Genomic DNA, 23,223 nt, shown 5'->3' with positions numbered 1-23,223 from the left:
CACAGGGCTGGGCGCAAGAGCTGGCCGCGAGGCCGCCTGTGGGAAAAGTGGTCATTTGTATCGCCTTGCGGGAACGATGCGCGAGCACAGTACAGTTTAACGTGTACGTAGTATTTGACCCCCCCCCCCCCCCCCCCATAAACCATAGACCTTGCCGTTGGTGGGGAGGCTTGCGTGCCTCAGCGATACAGATAGCCGTACCGTAGGTGCAACCACAACGGAGGGAAATCTGTTGAGACGCCAGACAAACGTGTGGTTCCTGAACAGGGGCAGCAGACTTTACAGTAGTTACAGGGACAACAGTCTGCTGGCTGATTGACTGATCTGGCCTTGCAACACTAACCAAAACGGCCTTGTTGTGCTGGTACTGCGAACAGCTGAAAGCAAGGGGAAACTAAAGCCGTAATTTTTCCCGAGGGCATACAGCTTTACTGTATGGTTAAATGATGATGGCGTCCTCTTGGGTAAAATATTCCGGAGGTAAAATAGTCCCCCATTCGGATCTCCGGGCGGGGACAACTCAAGAGTACGTCGTTATCAGGATAAAGAAAGCTGGCGTTCTACGGATCGGAGCGTGGAATGTCAGATCCCTTAATAGGGCAGGTAGGTTAGAAAATTTAAAAAGGGAAATGGATAGGTTTAAGTTAGATATAGTGGCAATTAGCGAAGTTCGGTGGCAGGAGGAACAAGACTTTCGGTCAGGTGAATACAGGGTTATAAATACAAAATCAAGTAGGGGTAATGCAGGAGTAGGTTTAATACTGAATAAAAAAATAGGAGTGCGGGTAAGCTACTACAAACAGCATAGTGAACGCATTATTGTGGCCAAGATGGACACGAATCTCACGCCTACTGCAGTAGTACAAGTTTATATGCCACTAGCTCTGCAGATGTCGAAGAAACTGAAGAAAGGTATGATGAGATAAATGAAATTATTCAGATAGTGAAGAGAGACGAAAATTTAATATTCATGGGTGACTGGAATTCGATAGCAGGAGAAGGAAGAGAAGGAAACGTAGTAGGTGAATATGGATTGGGGGTAAGAAATGAAAGAGGAAACCGCCTGGTAGATTTTTGCACAGAGCATAACTTATTCATAGTTAACATTTGATTCAAGAATCATAAAAGAAGGTTGTATACATGGAAGAAGCCTGGAGATACTGACAGATTTCAGACAGATTATATAATGGTAAGACAGAGATTTAGGAACCAGGTTTTAAATTGTAAGACATTTCCAGGGGCAGATGTGGACCCTAACCACAATCTATTGGTTATGAACTGTAGATTAAAACTGAAGAAACTGCAAAAATGTGGGAATTTAAGGAGATGGGACCTGGATAAACTGACTAAACCAGAGGTTGTACAGAGTTTCAGGGAGAGCATAAGGGAACAATTGACAAGAATGGGGGAAAGAAATACAGTAGAAGAAGAAGAGGGAATCCGTTGAAATTCGATTACTCGATAAATAGTACAATTCTCAAGGCTGTCAATTCAACTAAGTACCTGGGTGTAAAAATTACGAACAACTTCAGTTGGAAAGACCACATAGATCATATTGTGGGGAAGGCGAGCCAAAGGTTGCGTTTCATTGGCAGGACACTTAGAAGATGCAACATGTCCACTAAAGAGACAGCTTACACTACACTCGTTCGTCCTCTGTTAGAATATTGCTGCGCGGTGTGGGATCCTTACCAGGTGGGATTGACGGAGGAAATCGAAAGGGTGCAAAAAAGGCAGCTCGTTTTGTATTATCACGTAATAGGGGAGAGAGTATGGCAGATATGATACGCGAATTGGGATGGAAGTCATTAAAGCAAAGACGTTTTTCGTCGCGGCGAGATCTATTTACGAAATTTCAGTCACCAACTTTCTCTTCCGAATGCGAAAATATTATGTTGAGCCCAACCTACATAGTTAGGAATGATCATCAAAATAAAATAGAAATCAGAGCTCGAACAGAAAGGTTTAGGTATTCGTTTTTCCCGCGCGCTGTTCGGGAGTAGAATGGTAGAGACATAGTGTGATTGTGGTTCGATGAACCCTCTGCCAAGCACTTAAATGTGAATTGCAGAGTAGTCATGTAGATGTAGATGTAGTGAAGGCAGCAGAGGATCAAGTAGGTAAAAAGACGAGGGCTAGTAGAAATCCTTGGGTGACAGAAGAAATATTGAATTTAATTGATGAAATGAGAAAATGTAAAATTGCACTAAATGAAGCAGGCAAAAAGGAATACAAACGTCTCAAAAATGAAACTGACAGGAAGTGCAAAATGGCTAAGCAGGCATGGCTAGAGGACAAATGTAAGGATGTAGATGCTTATCACACTATGGGTAAGATAGATACTGCCTACAGGAAAATTAAAGAGACCTTTGGAGAAAAGAAAACCACATGTATGAATATCAAGAGTTCAGACGGAAAACCAGTTCTAAGCAAAGAAGGGAAAGCAGAAAGGTGGAAGGAGTATATAGAGGGTCTATACAAGGGCGATGTACTTGAGGGTAATATTATGGAAATGGAAGAGGATGTAGATGAAGATGAAATGGGAGATACGATACTGCGTGAAGAGTTTGACAGATCACTGAAAGACCTAAGTCGAGAGAAGGCCCCGGGAGTAGACAACATTCCATTAGAACGACTCACAACCATGGGAGAGCCAGTCCTGACAAAACTCTACCATCTGGTGAGCAAAATGTATGAGACAGACGAAATACCTTCAGACTTCAAGAAGAATATAATAATTCGAATCCCAAACAAAGCATGTGCTGACAGATGTGAAAATTACCGAACTATCAGTTTAATAAGTCACGGCTGCAAAATACTAACGCGAATTCTTTACAGACGAATGGAAAAACTGATAGAAGCCGACCTCGGGGAAGATCAGTTTGGATTCCGTAGAAATATTGGAACACGTGAAGCAATACTGACCCTACGACTTATCTTAGAAGCTAGATTAAGGAAAGGCAAACCTACGTTTCTAGAATTAGTAGACTTAGAGAAAGCTTTTGACAATGTTGACTGGAATACTCTCTTTCAAATTCTGAAGGTGGCAGGGGTAAAATGCAGGGAGCGAAAGGCTATTTACAATTTGTACAGAAAACAGATGGCAGTCATAAGAGTCGAGGGACATGAAAGGGAAGCAGTGGTTGGGAATGGAGTGAGACAGGGTTTTAGCCTCTCCCCGATGTCATGCAATCTGTATATTGAGCAAGCAATAAAGGAAACAAGAGAAAAATTCGGAATAGGTATTAAAATCCATGGAGAAGAAATAAAAACTTTAAGATTCACCGATGACGTTGTAATTCTGTCAGGGACAGCAAGGCACTTGGAAGAGCACTTGAACGGAATGAACAGTGTCTTGAAAGCAGGATATAAGATGAACATCAACAACAGCAAAACGAGGACAATGGAATGTAGTTGAGTTAACTCGGGTGATGCTGAGGGAATTAGATTAGGGAATGAGACATTTAAAGTAGTAAAGGAGTTTTGCTATTTGGGGAGCAAAATAACTGATGATGGTCGAAGTGGAGAGGATATAAAATGTAGACTGGCAATGGCAAGGAAAGCGTTTCTGAAGAAGAGAAATTTGTTAACATCGAGTGTAGATTTAAGTGTCAGGAATTCGTTTCTGTGAGTATTTGTATGGAGTGTAGCCATGAATGGAAGTGAAACATGGACGATAAATAGTTCGGACAAGAAGAGAATAGAAGCTTTGAAAATGTGGTGCTACAGGAGAATGCTGAAGATTAGATGGGTAGATCACATAACTAATGAGGAGGTATTGAAAAGAATTGGGGAGAAGAGAAATTTGTGACACAATTTGACTAGAAGAAGGGATCGCTTGGTAGGACATGTTCTGAGGCATCAAGGGATCACCTATTTAGTATTGGAGGGCAGCGTGGAGGGTAAAAATCGTAGAGGGAGACCTAGAGATGAATACACTAAGCAGATTCAGAACGATGTAGGCTGCAGTACGTGCTGGGAGATGAAGCAGCTTGCACAGGATAGAGTAGCATGGAGAGCTGCATCAAACCAGTCTCAGGACTGAAGACCACAACAACAACGGTATTTGACCAGTCATTGCAGGAGTTCTATCTGTTGCAGTCAACGAAAACTTTTAACTTCTTAATAGTAGGTATATCCATCTTTGGCGTGGGTAATAGCTGCAATGCGTCTTGACATGAAAGCAATGAGGCCTTGGTAGATCGCTTCAGGGAGCTGCCACCATATCTGCACACACAAGTTGCCTAATTCCCGTGAATTCCTAGAAGGGCGCGATGAGCTCTGCCACCACCTTCAATCATATCCCAGATGTGTTCGATCGGGCTTAGATCTGGTGAGTTGGGGGGCCAGCACATCAATTTGAACTCGCCACTGTGTTCCTCGAACCACTCCATCACACTCTTGGCCTTGTGATATGTCGCACTCCCTTGTTGAAAAATACCACTGCCGCCTGGTAACATGGTCGTCATGAAGGGATATACGTGGTCTGCAACCGGTTTACGATATTCTTTGGCCATCGTGGTGCCTTGCACGAGCTCCACAGGACTCATGAGTGCCCACGTGAATGTTCCCCAGAGCATAATGGAGCCGCCGCCAGTCTGACTCCGTCCCGCAGTACAGGTGTCAAGGAGCTGGAAGACGACGTATTCGCGTCCTGCCTTCTGCCACTGCGGCAACCTCCAATGCCGATGTCACGTGTCCATTTTAGACTTAGTTACCGATGTCGTGGTGTTGACATGGCCACATGCATGGGCCGTCGGCTCCGGAGGTCCATCGTTAGGAGCGTGCACTGTGTGTTCAGACACACTTGTTCTCTGCTCAACATTATAGTCCGATGTTAATGCCGCCACAGTTCGCCATCTGTTCTGTATTACCCGTCTACCCAGCCTGTGACGTCCGACATATGTATGTGGGGTGGCTGCTCAACGCCAAGACGTCTGTACGTAGTTTACCCTGGTTTCCCCACGTGTTAAAGACGCTCATCACAACACTCCTCGAGCATCCGACAAGTCATGCAGTTTCCGAAATGCTCGTGCCGAGCTCGTGCCATCACGATCTGCCCTCTGCCAAACTCAGATAGTTTGCGTGCATTCCCGATTCTACACACAAACTCACGCTCACTGACACTACATGCACCATGCATGTGTCTGATTAGCAGTCATTCCTCTCCAGTTGACGCTGAAGTTGCCTGGATGGGTTTATATTTTTAGTAGGTCGGTGGTCATAATGTTCTGGCTGATCAGTGTATATCGCCGACCGTAGTCGTACCGTGCATTCCTCCATCAAGCTGAACTCAGCGTCAACATCTCTCACAAACACAACAGTCCGAGCATCCATGCTTTTATCCAAAGCCAAAAAGAAAAAAAAAACAAATGTTTAGTCTTATCGTTCATTTCAGTTTCCACGTCGTTTGCCATTTCTTCGATGCGTCTGCAGACTGTTCTTCGTGAAAGAGGAACTGTTTCCAAAACCGGAAGAGCCTCTGGGCACAAGATGGTTGCGGCAGCAACAAAACACTGTTTCACACATTCTCTATCGCTGCTGACTACTTTAAGAGTTACGTGATAGCTCACTCTCACTGCACAATCATTGTGGTTGACATGGTTTTCTTCCTGTAAATACGTTACAAGAAGACATAAAATCAGGGCAAAACCACATAATGCTTTATAAACAATATCAATGACATTTTCAAGAAATGATTTATATCTGTATCAAGTTTCTTCTTTCTCCCTTTCCTGTTTAAGTTCGAGAAGTTTGGCCTTCCTTTGCTCAGTATGAAAAGTAATCACGAATTTCTCGTGAAAGAGTGGGAAATATCGTTTCACATTGTACTTCTTTCACGTCGATGAAACAGTATTACAAAACAGACTCCGACGGCCGGTATGTGTTAAAGAAGCTGATCTTCTTCCTACTGTGGATTGAAGCGCAGGGATTAGATCGATTTTCGTTTTGAGGTCCTTAACCTTTCCTCAGCAATTTTGATCTGACTAATGTTGTCCTACCGTGAACGCCAAAGTGACTTGAACCCCGGCAGCGCTAACGAAACGAAGTAAAGATGCCTGTCATGCTGCGCTATCATCGGTAACAAACGCGAGGTGTTGGCACAGAACTGGAGGGGGAACTGCTGGCTGACAGCGCCCGCGGCCAACCCGTGTGGGCGGTCACGCGCGCCCGCACACACAGTAGCGCACCTGTTCACCCGTGTTACAGCATTTTCCGATTATAACATGTGTATTTTGTATTATCCGCGTTTTTTCGGTTACCCGTGCAGTAGTGCCCACATTAATCGGGATAATCGGTAGCTTGCTGTAATTACCAAATATCAGAGCATGTTCACACTAATAACCGCAGTGTGCCAAAGGCTGTCTTGGACGTAATGGAGTCATCGTCAGAAAGTGCAGTGCCCTTGAAGCAGCGTATTCATGGTCGTACACGTAATGAGAGTGCGAACAATCCGATCTGGACCAGAATTTGGGCACCACATCTATAGAAATTTCCTGAACTTGCTGTTGGAGTTGATGCCTTCACACGTAGAAACTCTCTGCTGCCGGTGGCTTTGTCCGCCATACCACAAGAAATTGCCGTTGATCTGTCATATTTTCTTCTGCGGAGGCTTCTTTTTTTTAAAAAAAACTCGGTCACCGAATCGCGCTACGTCTGCGTCGACTGATAATACGAGCAACCGGTGATCATCTTCAGAGTAAACGCACACGCTGCAGGTGCGTTTTGTTGCGCTGCGTAGCACTGCAGTGTCGACATGTTATGTTGACGAGCAACGCAGCGGAAACATTACGTCACCACTAGTCGTATGAGGTAACACCAGTGTGAAATACACTTGTGACTGTATTGTATAAAATGAAAGAACACTGTCCATGGATTGTGTTGTGTGATGGGGTCATTACTATCCACAATACACATTGCCGGAATGGCAAAGTGTTACACCATGACACACCAATCTGATACTTATAAAATTTTGGGGAGGTGTTCATCACATAACGGGTATTAAACTATTAAATTTTCATTCCATTCGTAACTGATGTTCATCGCCAACGTCTGCATCGGTTGTAACACCCACAAGCCAAACACTTTCATTGTATTATCCTGAGGAATCAGAAAACTGGCCGGCAGTCAAGTATCCGTACATTCCTGAGGGCATTTTGTTGTAAGGACACTACACCAAGCTGCTCGTAGTGTTATTATTCTGCAACTCTGGAAATTTTTCATGGTTAGTACCATACGCCTGTAATTCCAAAACGTAATACACGATTATTTACCTCTGTACGGATATGAGGCTGCTGCCTATAGCACGAAAAGGTGCCGTATTTCGTTTTAAAACTAATCGCAAAAACGTCATAGAGGTGCCAGGTATTTGCCTAATTGGAACGATGCTAAAACATGCGGGAGGCCGTTGTTCTGGACCCACACCAGTTAACCGGACAAAACTTTGAACGGGGTTCGGTGGGAAATTTGCATCACTTTGCCTGTTCGCTTGCTTGACCGTCTGCTGTTTTCAGACACGTCAGGCCACAACCCACATCTGAAAAAAAGACTAAACGGTAAGTTTTGAAGACTCTATAAAGAGGAATAAGTAAAACTGCAGAGAGCACTATTGGTACATGTGCACAATCAGTTACCTGCACATCCACACATTGCAGAGTTTATTCGCGGTGAGGATTACAGAAATGCAACATACAAAAATGATGACAGTGCATGAATAGGCGTTGCATAGGCGCTGGAACAAGCTTCTTTCAGTTTGACATGACTATATACCTGTAGTTCCAGATCTGACTATATCATGCTCTACATTGCGGTTGTCGATCTGGCTGGCTGATTGTATGGTGAAATATCCAATTTGTTGACCATCCTGATGTCGCGTACTTTTTGTCAAGATTCCGGTCCATAACGTGTGACCACCACATCGTAGCCCCGTCGCATCTGGGCATGCCATCCGAGAACAAGTAATTGATTTCCCTGCAACATACTTTGCCATCCCACACTATTGGTAAGAGATTAGCGGCGGACCAGACTAGGGAATTACCGTGTGGTGTATAGGCTGCCGTTAATACCACAACATTAACGCCTGCGTTTGGAATGGTTCCGTGATCGGGAAGCGTGGACTGCTGATGAATGGCTTCACATTGTGTTCAGTGACGAACTGCGGTCTGCACTACTCCAAATGACCATCTTCGGCGAGAACGGTCGTGACCTGGGGAAAGGCCCTATTTTTCCAACGTTTTGGAGAGGCCCAGCACCTTTCCTCCTTGCGTCATAGTATTGGGAACCATCGGTTATGATTTCACATCACGAGTGGCAGTGATTGAGGGGAATATAACGACACGGTGGTACGTCATCGGACATCCTTCGTCTTCATGTGTTACCTCTCATGCGACAGCACAATGGTGATATTTTTCAATAGCGGAGTGCTCGTCCACATATGGCACGTGTCTCGACGAATCGTCTCAGTCCTGTTAAGCCACGCGCTTGGCCAGCAAGATCCGCAAAGCTGTCCCCAACAGAACAAGTTGGGACCAGCTCTGACGTCAACCCGTCCCAGAGCCATTATCTAGGATATTAAAGGATGAATTACAACAGTTGTGAGCCAGGTGGCCTAACGAGAGGAAACAACGGCTGTATGACACCCTTCCCTACCAAAATCAGCGCGTGCATGTAGGCCAAAGGGCGTGCAGCGTCATAATCAGTGAAATAACATCAGGTACCCTCTCAACCCATGAAGTTTCGTTTGCTCCTCCATTTCTGGGTGCCTCACTTTATCAGGCAGTGTATAAATGACAGTACGGACGTTTTAGGATGCTGTATGAGTCTGTGCGTGATTGATGCTGTTGTATGGAGAGAATTTGCAAGGCTCGAAAATTTTAATAAAGGTAAGATCACTTACAGAAGGTCGATGCTTGATGCAGGGATTGTCAGTTGACTCTCAACAGGAAGGAATGTAAAATATTGCGCATAAATTCAGTGGAAAGACCCATTACTGTGTGATTACATGATTACCGAACAATTGGCTGGCTCTAAGGACTATGGGACTTAACATCTGAGGTCATCGGTCCCCTAGAACTTAGAACTACTTAAACCTAACTAACCTAAGGACATCACACATATCCATGCCCAAGGCAGGATTCGAACCTGCGACCGTAGCAGTCGCGCGGTTGCGGACTGAAGCGCCTAGAACCGCTCGGCCACCGCGACCGGCACCGAACAATTGACTGGGAACAAAACTACTTGAGAGCCGGCCGGAGTGGCCGTGCGGTTCTAGGCGCTACAGTCTGGAGCCGGGCGATCGCTGCGGTCGCAGGTTCGAATCCTGCCTCGGGCATGGATGTGTGTGATGTGCTTAGGTTAGTTAGGTTTAATTAGTTCTAAGTTCTAGGCGACTGATCACCTCAGAAGTTAAGTCGCATAGTGCTCAGAGCCATTTGAACCATTTGAATTACTTGAGAGTAAGCGTACGAGGTGATTTAAAGTGGTAAGACCACATAAGACTAATTGGATGAAAGGCAGATGCCAGACTGAAATGCGTTCGAGGTAGCGCACAAAAACCTCAGCTGCCGAATTTTGAATGTTGCTCGTCAGTCTGTGACCCTTATCAGAGAGGACTGATACAGGGAATATGGAAGATAAAAAAGAACAGCACATTCATCACTGTTTCGTTTAGTAAACATGAAAGCGTCACTGAGATGCTAAACTCTAGTGGCAGACGCTACAAAACAGACTTCCTGCATCACCGTTTGGCTTACCGTTAAAACTTTCGAGAGCTTACGTTCCTAGAAGACTCAACCGATACATTGCTTCCTTCTACGTATATTTCGCGGAAAGACAATAAACGTAATATCAGAGAGATGCGAACTCACTCGGAAGCTTACCATCAATCGTTCTACCCGGCTTTCCGATTACGATGTGCATGCAGATGTAGATGTACGCTCTTCAGCTGTATCCACTGACAATGTATCCGTTTACTGTCTCAGGCGATCTATTAACTCTCAGCTAGGTCGCCATCTCAGTCTGTGTCTGTCTGTTGGAAGAAAGGAAGCAAGAAATACTCTGAAGCGCCAAAGAAACTGGTATAGGCATGCGTATTCAAATACAGAGATACGTAAACAGGCAGAATACAGCACTACGGTCCGCAACACCTATATAATACAAGTGTCTGACGCAGTTGTGAGATCGGTTACTGCTACAACAATGGCAGCTGATCAGGACTTAAGTGAGTTTGAACGTGGTGTCATAGTCGGCGCACGGGCGATGGGACACGGCATCTTCGAGATAGCAATGAAGTGAGGATTTTCCCGTACGACCATTACACGTGTGCATCGCGAATGTCAGGAATCCGGTAAAACATCAAATTTCCGACATCGCTGCGACCGGAAAGAGATCCTGCAAGAAAGGGACCAACGACGACTGAAGAGAATCGCTCAGTATGACGTTAAGTGCAACCCTTCCCGCAAATTCCTGCAGATTTCAATGCAGGGCCATCAACAAGTATCAGCGTGCGAACAATTCAACTAAACATCATCGATATGGGTTTTCGGACCCGAAGGCCAACTCATGTACCCTTGATGACTGCACGACACAAAGCTTTACGCCTCACCAGGTAAGGCTGTTGATGACTGGAAACATGTTGCCTGGTCGAACGGACGAATCTCGTTTAAAATTGTATCGAGCGGCTGGACGTGTACGGGTATGGAGCAAACCTCGTGAATCCATGGAACATGCATGTCAGCAGAGGACTGTTCTAGCTGGTGGATACTCCATAATGGTGTGGGGCGTCTAGATAAGACTCTGATACGTCTAAATACTACTCTGACAGGTGACACGTACGTAAGTATCCTGAATGATCACCTGGATCCATTCATGTCCATTGTGCATTCCGACGGACTTGGGCAATTCCATCAGGATAATGCGACACCCCACACGTCCAGAATTGCTACAGAGTGGCGGCTCCAGGAACACTATTCTGAGTTTAAACGATTCCACTGACCACCAAACTCTCCAACCGCGAACATTGTTGAGCATATCTGGGATGCCTTACAACATGCTGTTCGGAAGAGATTTCGCCCCGTCGTTCTCTTACGGATTTATGGACAGCCCTGAAGGAACCATGGTGTCAAATCCCTCCGGAACTACTACAGACGTTAGTCGAGTCCATGCCACGTTGTTTTGCGGCACTTCTGCTTGCTCGCGGGGGCCCTACTCGATATTGCTCAGGTTTACCACTTTCTTTGGCTCTTCAGTGTATTTGGATTTAACGTCTCGTTGATGATGAGGGAATTAGAAATGCAGGACAAGCTCGGATTGTGGAAGGATGACAGTGGAAACTGGCGATGTCTCTTCCATCGCAAACATACCCTCTTTTATCTCAAAGCCTTTACAACCATTGGGACATGCGTGCCACACGATAGGTTATCAGACAACCAGCAGGGATTTACTGCATGTTACTGTCGTGTGTCAGTGTCCCACTGGAAAAGGGAAACATGCTCATGGTTTGCAGAATGCTTGTAATTAGAGCTTGCATCCGTAGGCTGCACCGTCTTCAAGTTTAAATTTTTACCGTCTGCTTCGCTCCACATCATCGTATCGAATTAGTTCGTGGCCGCAGATAAGCAACCCAACGAACAGCTATCCAAAGCCAGTTGCTGCTGCGCCTTCCAGGACGATTTGCGTCCGCACACATTGACGTAATCTGCATAATGAACGCTGACTATATTTAGTACCTGGCAGTGAAAACTTTAATCTTGATGAGCGATCAGGTATTGGAGCTGCCATCCTCGCGAGTGCAAGTCCTGTGTTATCATTGTGCCACGTGCCACAGGGGATCTAATTGCAGTCATGGGGGCCTCGGGCCAAAACATTCTAAGAAAAAAATATAGTTTGAGAAAAACTGCATGATTTATTCAAAAGAAAGAGATTCACAGATTGGGAAAGTCAGTAATGCGATGGTCCATCTCCGGCCCCTATGCAAGCAATTTCTTGGCTTAGGTTTGACTGACAGGGTATTTGATCATCCTCCTGAGGGATATTGTGCCAAATTATGTCCAATTGTCGCATTAGTTCGTCAAAATACCGAGGTGGTTGGAGGGCCCTGGGTAGACATCTGGCCACCTTGCTGGACACGTTAGAGTTTGATAACCACGAAGACACGCAATAGAAACTCTCGCTGCGTGCGGGCGGGCATTATCTTGCTGAAACTTAAGCCCAGGAAGGCTTGCCATGAAGGGCAACAAAGCGGGGCTTTGAGTATCGTCGACGTACCTCTGTGCTGTAAGGGTGCCGCGCATGACACCCAAAGGGGTCCTGCTATGAATATAAATGGCACCCCTGACCATCACTCCTTGTTGTCGGGCCGTATGGCGAGCGACAGACGGGTTGGTATCCCACAGTTGTCCAGGACATCTGCAGACAGGTATTCGCTGGTCATTGAGGCTCAGTTCTAAGCAGGACTCAATACTGAAGATAATCCTTCTGCAGTAAATGAGATTCCAGGCCGGAGACGTGTCTGCAGACACCCTAGACAGCGATGGGACAGCAACTTCACTTTCGCCTGCCAAACCCTACCTTCGCCAGCAAGGTCATTAGACCTCTCCCCAGGTGAGAACGTTTGGAGCATCATGGGTGGGACCCTCAAACCATCTCGGGATTTTGACTTCCAACTCGCCATTAGGACAGGAGGATCTGAACAACCCTAACAATCATTGCCAAGCCGAATAACTGCTTATATAAAGGCCATAGATAGACCAACGTGTTACTGACTTGTTTAGTTTGTGAAACCCTTGAATAAATTATCTGATTTTTGAAATTTTAATCATTTATTTGTTTGCAGATGTAGGTTACACATTCCGATTTCCGTCCCATTCGGATAATTCGTTCTTGGTGCGTCTTTTCTTTTGTCTTAGAGTGTACATAAAATGAGACTCCCTCCCCCCCCCCCCCCCTCCCACATGTCTACCTCAATTTCACCCCATTCGAGCCTCAAAAAAACATTGTCCACACATCGTCCCTCATAGTCAGCCATCCATCCCCTCCACTCCCCTCCCACCCTTACGCCCCTGGGCATCGCTCCCCTCACTGCTGAGTTAAAGAGCGAAGAAAGTGAGTGAAACTTAAAACAGTATTTTATTTTAAACTACTTGAATACCTGGCGTTCCCTGGAAATGTATTTATTCCAATCTTTATTAGTTCAACTCCGCTCACCCCATACTCTCTGTCCATCTACTCCTGCTCCTCACTCTGCTCATCTGCTCCTTTCCCCTTTCTCTGTTAATCTGCTCCTTCCCCCTCTCTCATTCTATCTGCTTCTGCTCCCTCCGTCCATCTGCTCCTTCCCCCTCTGCCCATCCCATCAACCCCCTCTATAGCCTCCTCACACCCTTTAAGTCCATCTCCTCCTCTCACGTCTCTTTGCTATGTCCTCCTCCCCCTCTCCCTGTCCATCTCCTCTCTCCCCTCTCTCTGGATATGTCCTCAGTCCCCTCTCTCTGCACATCACCTTTTCCCCCTACTCTCTGTCCACCTTCTATTTCATTTCTTTGTCCATCTCCTTCTCTTCCCTTTTCCTGTCCATTACTCTCTCTTCCCTTCTCTCTGTTCATTTTCTCCCCCCCTCCCCTTTCTGGGTCCATTTCCTCTTTCCTCCTCTCTGTCTGTTCATCTCCTCCTCCCTCTTATCTCTCCACATTATCACTTCCACACAACATGAGGTTGCTGGTTCTTATTCTCATACTACCTCTTTCCATACAGAAAGTGATTTGTGTACCAAGTTTGGTTGAAATCAGTCCAGTGGTTTAGTAGGAGATGTGGACATACATACATAGGGGCCTACATAAATACATCCATTTTCATAAAACGTATTGGTGCTTTGGTGAAGTGAAATGAGCTTAAGAATTTTTTCTATGACTTACCCATACATGAATGATTTATTCGGCCATGTATCATTTCACATGACATTTACTATATTCTATGCAAAATATATTTTAATTAAATACAAAAACAAACTATTTCTTATAAGAATCTTCGTTTAACTACTAAGACAGTCTTCTTACGTTTAGAATGGAAATGGAAAGATATAATTAATTAAAAAATTGAATAATTTCTCAAAAAGTGAAACAACATTATTACTTTACTGATAGACAAAATAAACAACTTTGAATAGCAATGTGAGAATGTAAACTGTTGATGAACTGTGCATGCTTAGTGACCTAATACTTATCTTATTTAAATGCGTTTATCGTCGTTCCTGTATGTAGAAAATGGTCCATGATGTTAGAAAAATCAGGTTTTCGTGGTCTGTCAGTACCTACACAGGCTTATACATCTACGTCTTCATCTATATTCCACGAATCACTGTCAACAGAGTCGCAGAGGATACTTTTTATTGAACCACACGTTAAAGTCTGTTCATGTTCCATTCGCGTGGGGAGCGGGTGAAGAATTTTTGCTTGTGCGTCGCTGTGCGAGTTGTTACCGGCATGGTTTTATCTGAGCCATCTCTGCGGGACAGGCACATTGTGGGCTGAAGACCATTTGTGGTTGCTACTATGAAGGATGAGTCTTTTAGTTTTTCAAGCACGTTCTTGAAAGATTTATAGCGTTTTGCTTCAAGTTCTGAAAGTTAAAATTTTTCAACATCTGTCTTACACTCTCTCGTCAAACAAGCCTGTGACAATTCGTCCACCTTTCTTCTACTGACAGTATCCACAACTTGGATAATCATACTGACTCATTGCAGGACGAAAATATTTTAAAAACAAAAATTTTTAGTTTGAGGAAAGAATGACTAGCTATTGCAACAGCTTTCAGACACATCAGGATGGCCGTAAATGTAGTTCGTATCAGCCTTAACCGTGCTGGAAACAGATACCTCATGAGAGAATGCAACTGAAAAACCTAAGTGCTTCATTTTAAGACCTTCGACAAAGGCGCTAGTTATTAAAAATGGTTGTATTCCTACTTACGCATTTATACAAGGCTTGTCCAGAAAGTAAGTTCCGATCAGTCGTGAAATAGAAACTTCATTGAAAATCAGAAATGTTTTATTTGCAACAGTTGGCTCCACCTGCCAGCTACTTCTCTACATAGTCGCTACTCCAGCTAGGACATCTGTCGCACAGTTATACCAACTTTGCAATATCCTCGTCATAGAAGGCAGCAAGCAGCCTGTGTTTCCGCCAATTCTCTACGTTCATCTGTAGCTCGTTGTTTGTGTGAAAATGTTGTCTTCGTAGCCAGTAGTTAATGTGAGCAGAGATGAAACACAGAGGGAGCCAATTACCGGCTGTAGTGCGGGTGATCAAACACTTCCCATCGAAAACGCTGCAGGAGCATTTTCATTGCCCCTGGAGATTGCGACCGAGAATTGTCTCGAAGTAGGAACTGTATGACGGTTCTGTAATGTGGGCTGCATAACATCAGGTGAAATCTCTCGCCAGGACCTCATACTTGGCGGGAGACACTATTTTCTACGCGTCTTTATGTGCTCGCCATGTGCTCACAACTGAAAAGAGCGAAGTGATGCAACTGACAGGGATACTAGAGATACTGTCGATCACATATGTGCAAAGCTTTATTAGATTTTCACAGTGGTTTCCATTTCTTGACCGACCGGAACTTACTTTCCTTCGTACTTAAAGTAAGTTTGATTGACATTCTTAAAGCTCTGATAAAAATAATTCATAGCTGTTGGAGCCAACTGTCGCAAATAAAACATTTCTGATTTTCAATGTAGTTTCCATTTCGCGACTGATTCGAACTTACTTTCTGAAAAAGCCTTGTATGTAGATGATTTCCTATCTGCCAGTCTAATGCATTGAATTTGGTGTCTCAAGCGTTACTTTAGAAGTACTTACACCTTTCTACTTCTCGTTCCTGTTTTTATCTTAATTTTTTTTTATTTTTTAGTTTCCAGAAGCATATCATCCTTGGGGGGACTGCCACGGTCTTCCCAACCTAGTTACCGTCCTGCTATTATCGCAGGATAGTTTCCTTGACAGTGCGGTGATTATTTTCTGATTATCCTCTTAGAGTAAACAGCATACCGCGACGTGACGCAGTTGTCAACAATGCAGGAGTCTCTGGAACGGACTAAGCCGTTGCTTAGCACCAGTCTCAGACGCGAAAGCTGGCGAGGAATATGAATACATTCGTCCTGTCAGCAGAATCGCAAGAGAACCGTGAAACACATCAAGAACAAAGAGCATCCATAGCAGTCACAAGATAAGCCATCTACGGACATCTGAGTTTTCCAGTCTGTAACATCCATACATAGGTGTCAAATTAACTGCACCTTGCTGCGGAAGCATAAGATAAATTCTCACAGGCGTCTGTAGTTAATGAATGTGAACATCTTCGGCACTATTTGATATTGCAAACCAGTCATACAAACTATTTATCAAAGTTTTGCTTGAGACAGTTTGTTTGCAGAAGCAAGATTTTTATGAATCTTATATTTACAGAAAAATCAGAATACTAAAAATTATACATTCACCTACGGAGTTTCTGGGCCCAAGGGATCTCTTTATTCGCTCATGTAGATGTTGTTGACCAAAGTCGAGCGAGTCACCATTGTGTCTTGAAACACATTTTTCGTGCACATATCATAAAAAACAAGAAATTTTTATAAGAATTTGGGTCAATTGTAGACAAACTTCAAACATAAAACAGTATGTATGTCAGGAAACTCTCTTTTTTAAATCATAGGTTTCTGATTACGTATAACTGAATAACTTAAGTCAGGTTTCGTCTTTGTGCCAGTGTAGATCGTATACTCAATCCCAGTACAAATTTTCCTGGCTTCTCGTTTCCCTGATAGCAAATCAGTAAAGATCGCCGGATCATAGCAGCTAACATGGTGATTGTCCTCGCTGCCAACTGCTCGATTACATGACACTTGGCGCAAAAGGTCTGGCACAATAGTCGTCATAGTTTAATGCTGTGATTCATTCCAAAGATAAGTAATTTTTAGCAGTAAATATCATTTGTAGATGACGTCTTACGCCATTGCGTACCCCGTATTTGACGCAACACTCATTATTTGTTTACTCTAAGAAGACTGGGAGCAATGGCTGTCATGCGTATCTTTTTCTGTAGAAGTGGAAAGACTCTGCATAACTTCGTGTTTCGTTCACTCTTAGCTTTCAATTTTGAGTGCGAAGAGTATCTTCAATGAAGATATCAATAAATTAAAACAATTTCAAATAAAATTATACGTGATCTTTAACTCTGTCTGTTACGTCTACTATCATTTACCAGTATATAGACATACGGAGCACTGATTCGTCTAATTAAAGTTGACTAAATGATTCGCATTTCTTTACGTCAGAATCATTTCCAATATAAGGCGAAATTTCATTACACTGATCGGTTTTACTAATTTTTCCTTTTTATCGTTTCTTTTTTTCAATGAATGGGCATCCTCTTTGCTAGAACCTCTTTCTTGTTCAGCTTTCTTCTTTCTTTCCTCTCTTTTGCACTTACTTTGTAGTTTTCTAATGTTTAGGGTTCTGTAACTTAATCGGTAAAACGGGACCCTTATGGGATAATTTTTTGTCCATCTGTCTGTCTTTCTATCTGTCTGTCCGACTGTTAAAAATCCCTTTTCTCAGGAAGGGAGCGATGTGCCAAGTTTAAAATTATGTCAGTTATTAAAGTCTGCGATATCTTAACGGTGTAAAAAATTAAAGCTTTCACCTAAAATCATGAACTTTGGCAAGTAGGAATCTTTCACAGTACAACTAAAGGGAAAAAATCGGACAATTGTTAATTTCGATTATAAAACACAAAAACATTTTTTTTGGACATTTGTTGTCTGACAGTGTGTCTGTCCATCCATCTGTTAAGACCCCTTTTTCTCTGGGACGGCTGGAAGTATCAAGTTGAAATTTCTGTCGCATAATAAGCTCTATGTTTCTTGTTGGTGTAAGAAATGTAAGCTTCTAAATCAATGTAATCATAATATACGGCCATTTGTGTCTCAAATGTTGGTATTTGCAAATTAACTCACCAAAAGCCATAGGCTGCTTCCCATTGACGTAGAATCATGAAATTTGCCAAGAAGCAGAGTTTCACGGTAAAACAAAAGAAAAAAGTCTGAAAATTGGTAATTCGTAATTTGCAACTTTTTTTTGGGACCAACTGTCTGTCTACCCGTTTGTTAACATTTGTTCCTCTCAAGACCAGTTGGACGTATCAGGTTCAAATTTACTTCAGCCACTAACGTCTACGGTCCTTTGGCAGTGTAAGAAATTTAACCTTCTAAGGCAACGCGATCGAAATACACTCCTGGATATTGAAATAAGAACACCGTGAATTCATTGTCCCAGGAAGGGGAAACTTTATTGACACATTCCTGGGGTCAGATACATCACATGATCACACTGACAGACCCACAGGCACATAGACACAGGCAACAGAGCATGCACAATGTCGGCACTAGTACAGTGTATATCCACCTTTCGCAGCAATGCAGGCTGCTATTCTCCCATGGAGACGATCGTAGAGATGCTGGATATAGTCCTGTGGAACGGCTTGCCATGCCACTTCCACCTGGCGCCTCAGTTGGACCAGCGTTCGTGCTGGACGTGCAGACCGCGTGAGACGACGCTTCATCCAGTCCCAAACATGCTCAATGGGGGACAGATCCGGAGATCTTGCTGGCCAGGGTAGTTGACTTACACCTTCTAGAGCACGTTGGGTGGCACGGGATACATGCGGACGTGCATTGTCCTGTTGGAACAGCAAGTTCCCTTGCCGGTCTAGGAATGGTAGAACGATGGGTTCGGTGACGGTTTGGATGTACCGCGCACTATTCAGTGTCCCCTCGACGATCACCAGTGGTGTACGGCCAGTGTAGGAGATCGCTCCCCACACCATGATGCCGGGTGTTGGCCCTGTGTGCCTCGGTCGTATGCAGTCCTGATTGTGGCGCTCACCTGCACGGCGCCAAACACGCATACGACCATCATTGGCACCAAGGCAGAAGCGACTCTCTTCGCTGAACACGACACGTCTCCATTCGTCCCTCCATTCACGCCTGTCGCGACACCACTGGAGGCGGGCTGCACGATGTTGGGGCGTGAGCGGAAGACGGCCTAACGGTGTGCGGGACCGTAGCCCAGCTTCATGGAGACGGTTGCGAATGGTCCTCGCCGATACCCCAGGAGCAACAGTGTCCCTAATTTGCTGGGAAGTGGCGGTGCGGTCCCCTACAGCACTGCGTAGGATCCTACGGTCTTGGCGTGCATCCGTGCGTCGCTGCGGTCCGGTCCCAGGTCGACGGGCACGTGCACCTTCCGCCGACCACTGGCGACAACATCGATGTACTGTGGAGACCTCACGCCCCACGTGTTGAGCAATTCGGCGGTACGTCCACCCGGCCTCCTGCATGCCCACTATACGCCCTCGCTCAAAGTCCGTCAACTGCACATACGGTTCACGTCCACGCTGTCGCGGCATGCTACCAGTGTTGAAGACTGCGATGGAGCTCCGTATGCCACGGCAAACTGGCTGACACTGACGGCGGCGGTGCACAAATGCTGCGCAGCTAGCGCCATTCGACGGCCAACACCGCGGTTCGTGGTGTGTCCGCTGTGCCGTGCGTGTGATCATTGCTTGTACAGCCCTCTCCCAGTGTCCGGAGCAAGTATGGTGGGTCTGACACACCGGTGTCAATGTGTTCTTTTTCCCATTTCCAGGTGTGTATACGGCTATTTATGTCACATATTTTTATACTTGCAAACTCACACATCAAAACCTGTAGAGTATTTCCCGATGATCTAGAATCATGCAATTAGGCAAGAAGCAAGGTTTCATACTACAAGCAAAGGAAAAAATCCGATAATTGTTCATTTGTAATAATATCACTTAAAAATATATTTTTCTTTTGCCATTTGTTATCCAACTGTCTGTCTGACCTAGTGTTAAAACCCCTTTTTCTCAGGAATGAGTAGTCATTTAACTTGCCTGTATCGATATCTATAGAAAGCAGAAATCGTCGAGGCTATCTATTCCTGGGGAGACTGAACTGTCTGTATACATAATGAAGTTTGTTCGGAACCTTCGGTGCTCGAGTCCTTCTCGCTCTTATCCAGATTTTTTTAAAACCATGTGCCACGTGAATGTTTCAATATTATACATCTTCTCGTTTCAATTTATGCCTGTAGTTCAGTCTCTTGACTTCATCGACAACTTTTTTTAGATTACTACGTGAACGTTTTCTCTTGAGAAGTTTTAACGACGGAAAATCTCATCTTGCTGTATATGTGCAATGCTACAGGGAGAGGAGTACTTCCCCGTCTCCTACACGCAGTGTAGTCACTACGTTCTAGGTTTTTACTTCTTATTCAGCGACTACTCGAACACTAATAATATGCCAATACCAGAGGGTGTTTCATTGGACTGCGAAAGATACACAATCTGACCAGTGGGCTGGAAAACATAAGTTGCTGACCGTCAATACATCACCTCCAAATGTTTCACTGCAACGTCTGCTTCAAATCCCCACAAAGATAAAACGTAATAACAGTTAAAAAACTTTGTAGGTAGACAGTACACCACAGTAAAAACACTTCACGTCCGTGTCTGTCATCAACTTCTGTAGCAAGCGAATAGTTCGAAGACCTAATTCAAAACTCCGCCGACCAATCTCATTCGCACATACTAAACCGCAACATTCGCCTTCAGTGATAAACGTTACAAAATGACTGGTCAGACTGATTACAATCAGAAACACCATATTAGGCACGAATGGTTCACTGGAACTCTTACCAAAATTAACATCCACCGGTGGCAAGAAACTGGCGGGGCCATAACCCAGAAAAATTTGTCGAATACGAACTTGCCAGGTTGCTGTGGGACTTCCGACTTCAGACGGACTGAATGATGGAATGCAAGACACAAGGCATCACAACTGTGGAGAAAGGAAAGTATGCATAATAGATATTGACATCCCTGGTGATAGCAGAATCGACGACAAACGACTTGAAAAACTACAGATACGGGAACTTCAAATCGAACAGCAGCGAATCTGGTGTAAACCACTGAAAGTAGTTCCAGTGGTTCTCAGCACACTGGCTCGGTAAAAAAAGGATCTTAATGGGCACTGGGGAACCATTGGCATTGATAAAATATCCATCTACCAAATACAAAAAACCTCTTTACAGGGATCTGCACGAATTATCTGGCAATACAATGCAGTCCTAGACGCTTGGAAGGTGTTCAAATAGTGATAAACCACGAAATATATCATAGTAAACTCATTATCTGTGTCTATTTTTATAATAAAACAGTAATAATTTAAAAATATTGCTCGCCTGTGCAGAGGAACCCACTCGCGGAGTTTCTTAGGTTTCCCAACTGGAAGAATAGTTTTATCCGTTACTTTGTATCATTACCTTCTGGGCTCGGAAACATGTAACACTCTGGATCACCACTTCTGTCCCCTCACGTTCAGCGTTCTGGAGGACTGCCGACCTACTTGTAGAATTAACGAGCCCGAGGTAACTCTCGAAACTCTCGAAACATTGACTCCTCTCCGCCAGTGAGTAAATACAGGGTGTTACAAAAAGGTACGGCCAAACTTTCAGGAAACATTCCTCACACACAAAGAAAGAAAATATGTTAAGTGGATATGTATCCGGAAACGTTTACTTTCCATTAATCATGGAATGGAAACACACAGCAACAGAACGTACCAGCGTGACTTCAAACACTTTGTTACAGGAAATGTTCAAAATGTCCTCCGATAACAAGGATACATGCATCCACCCTCCGTCGCATGGAATCCCTGATGCGCTGATGCAGCCATGCAGAATGGCGTATTGTATCACAGCCGTCCATAATACGAGCACGAGGAGTCTCTACATCTGGTGCCGGGGTTGCGTAGACAAGAGCTTTCAAATGCCCCCATAAATGAAAGTCAAGAGGGTTGAGGTCAGGAGAGCGTGGAGGCCATGGAATTGGTCCGACTCTACCAATCCATCGGTCGCCGAATCTGTTGTTGAGAGGCGTACGAACACTTCGACTGAAATATGCAGGAGCTCCATCGTGCATGAACCACATGTTATGTCGTACTTGTAAAGGCGCATGTTCTAGCAGCACAGGTAGAGTATCCCGTATGAAATCATGATAACGTGCTCCAAGTACAGTACATACTGACGAAACTAAAATGAGCTCAAACATGGAAATTAAGCCTTTCCGGACACATGTCCACATAACATCTTTTCTTTATTTGTGTGTGAGAAATGTTTCCTGAAAGTTTGGCCGTACCTTTTTGTAACTCCCTGTATATGCAGAATGATATGTGTTTGACGCTCCTTTCTCACACTAATCACACTTGTCTCGTAAGTATTGCCTTCTGGCAGGTCGTCTCGCATTAGTGATTCCCACTTGAAGTCACCAGAAGGTCTGTGAGTACAATTTTTAAGATGTATTGTGTTTCTGCCCGACAACCCACAGTACCTGTAACAGGAAAAACCAGTCCATCAACTTCGGACTACAGACAAAAGCGATCAACCCTAGCCCACAGGGACTGGAAACGTCTCACACAAATTTCGCAAAACACGAGCTCTTGCCTCGCTCACAGCTAAGATCATGTCACAAGGAAAAATCGTCTGTCAGGCAAGCCTGCAATGAACAAAAGATCAGGCCCCAAACGAAATACAAGCATAGAAGTATAGCTCTATAAAAGCAACCCTAAAGACTCGCAAACGATTCTGTTGCGACCTGGACAGCTGGGGGTCACGTTGCGAACGGAGTGTGGCTGAGTGGTTCAGTTCACTCCCGAGGACGCCTCTGACACAGTGATATCTGCTGTAACATTTGTGTATCGTCTAAGGTGTACAGAGTTAAGTGTCTTCAGAATGGCAGCTGGCAGCCGAGCGTAAATGCGAGTGCCGCAAAGACGTGCAGATGTTTTTGCAGTGAGTCATGACTTCGCCCCACAAGTCATTGACGCGGCTGCGTGCTGCGCTGGCAGCAACGCAGGAGCGAGGAAGCGTGACCCGCCGAATGTTTCGTCTTTCACCTTCCACCTCAGCGCTCCCGATGGCAGCCCACTAAGCGCTCAGGTGGGGACTGCCGACTGCGGTCCAGCATGTAAGTTGTCATGAAGACTAGGACCTGGTCATCCACCATGGATCGAATAAGACTTCAGCAGACAGGAGGGAGGCCGTCATCGATCAGCATGTTATGATTTCACCCGAACTCAGTAGATTGTCATTC

This window comes from Schistocerca serialis, chromosome 2, assembly GCF_023864345.2.
Source record: "Schistocerca serialis cubense isolate TAMUIC-IGC-003099 chromosome 2, iqSchSeri2.2, whole genome shotgun sequence".
Lineage (NCBI taxonomy): Eukaryota > Metazoa > Arthropoda > Insecta > Orthoptera > Acrididae > Schistocerca > Schistocerca serialis.
The sequence above is the reverse complement of the archived record's forward strand: the minus strand, read 5'-3'. Positions refer to the sequence as shown.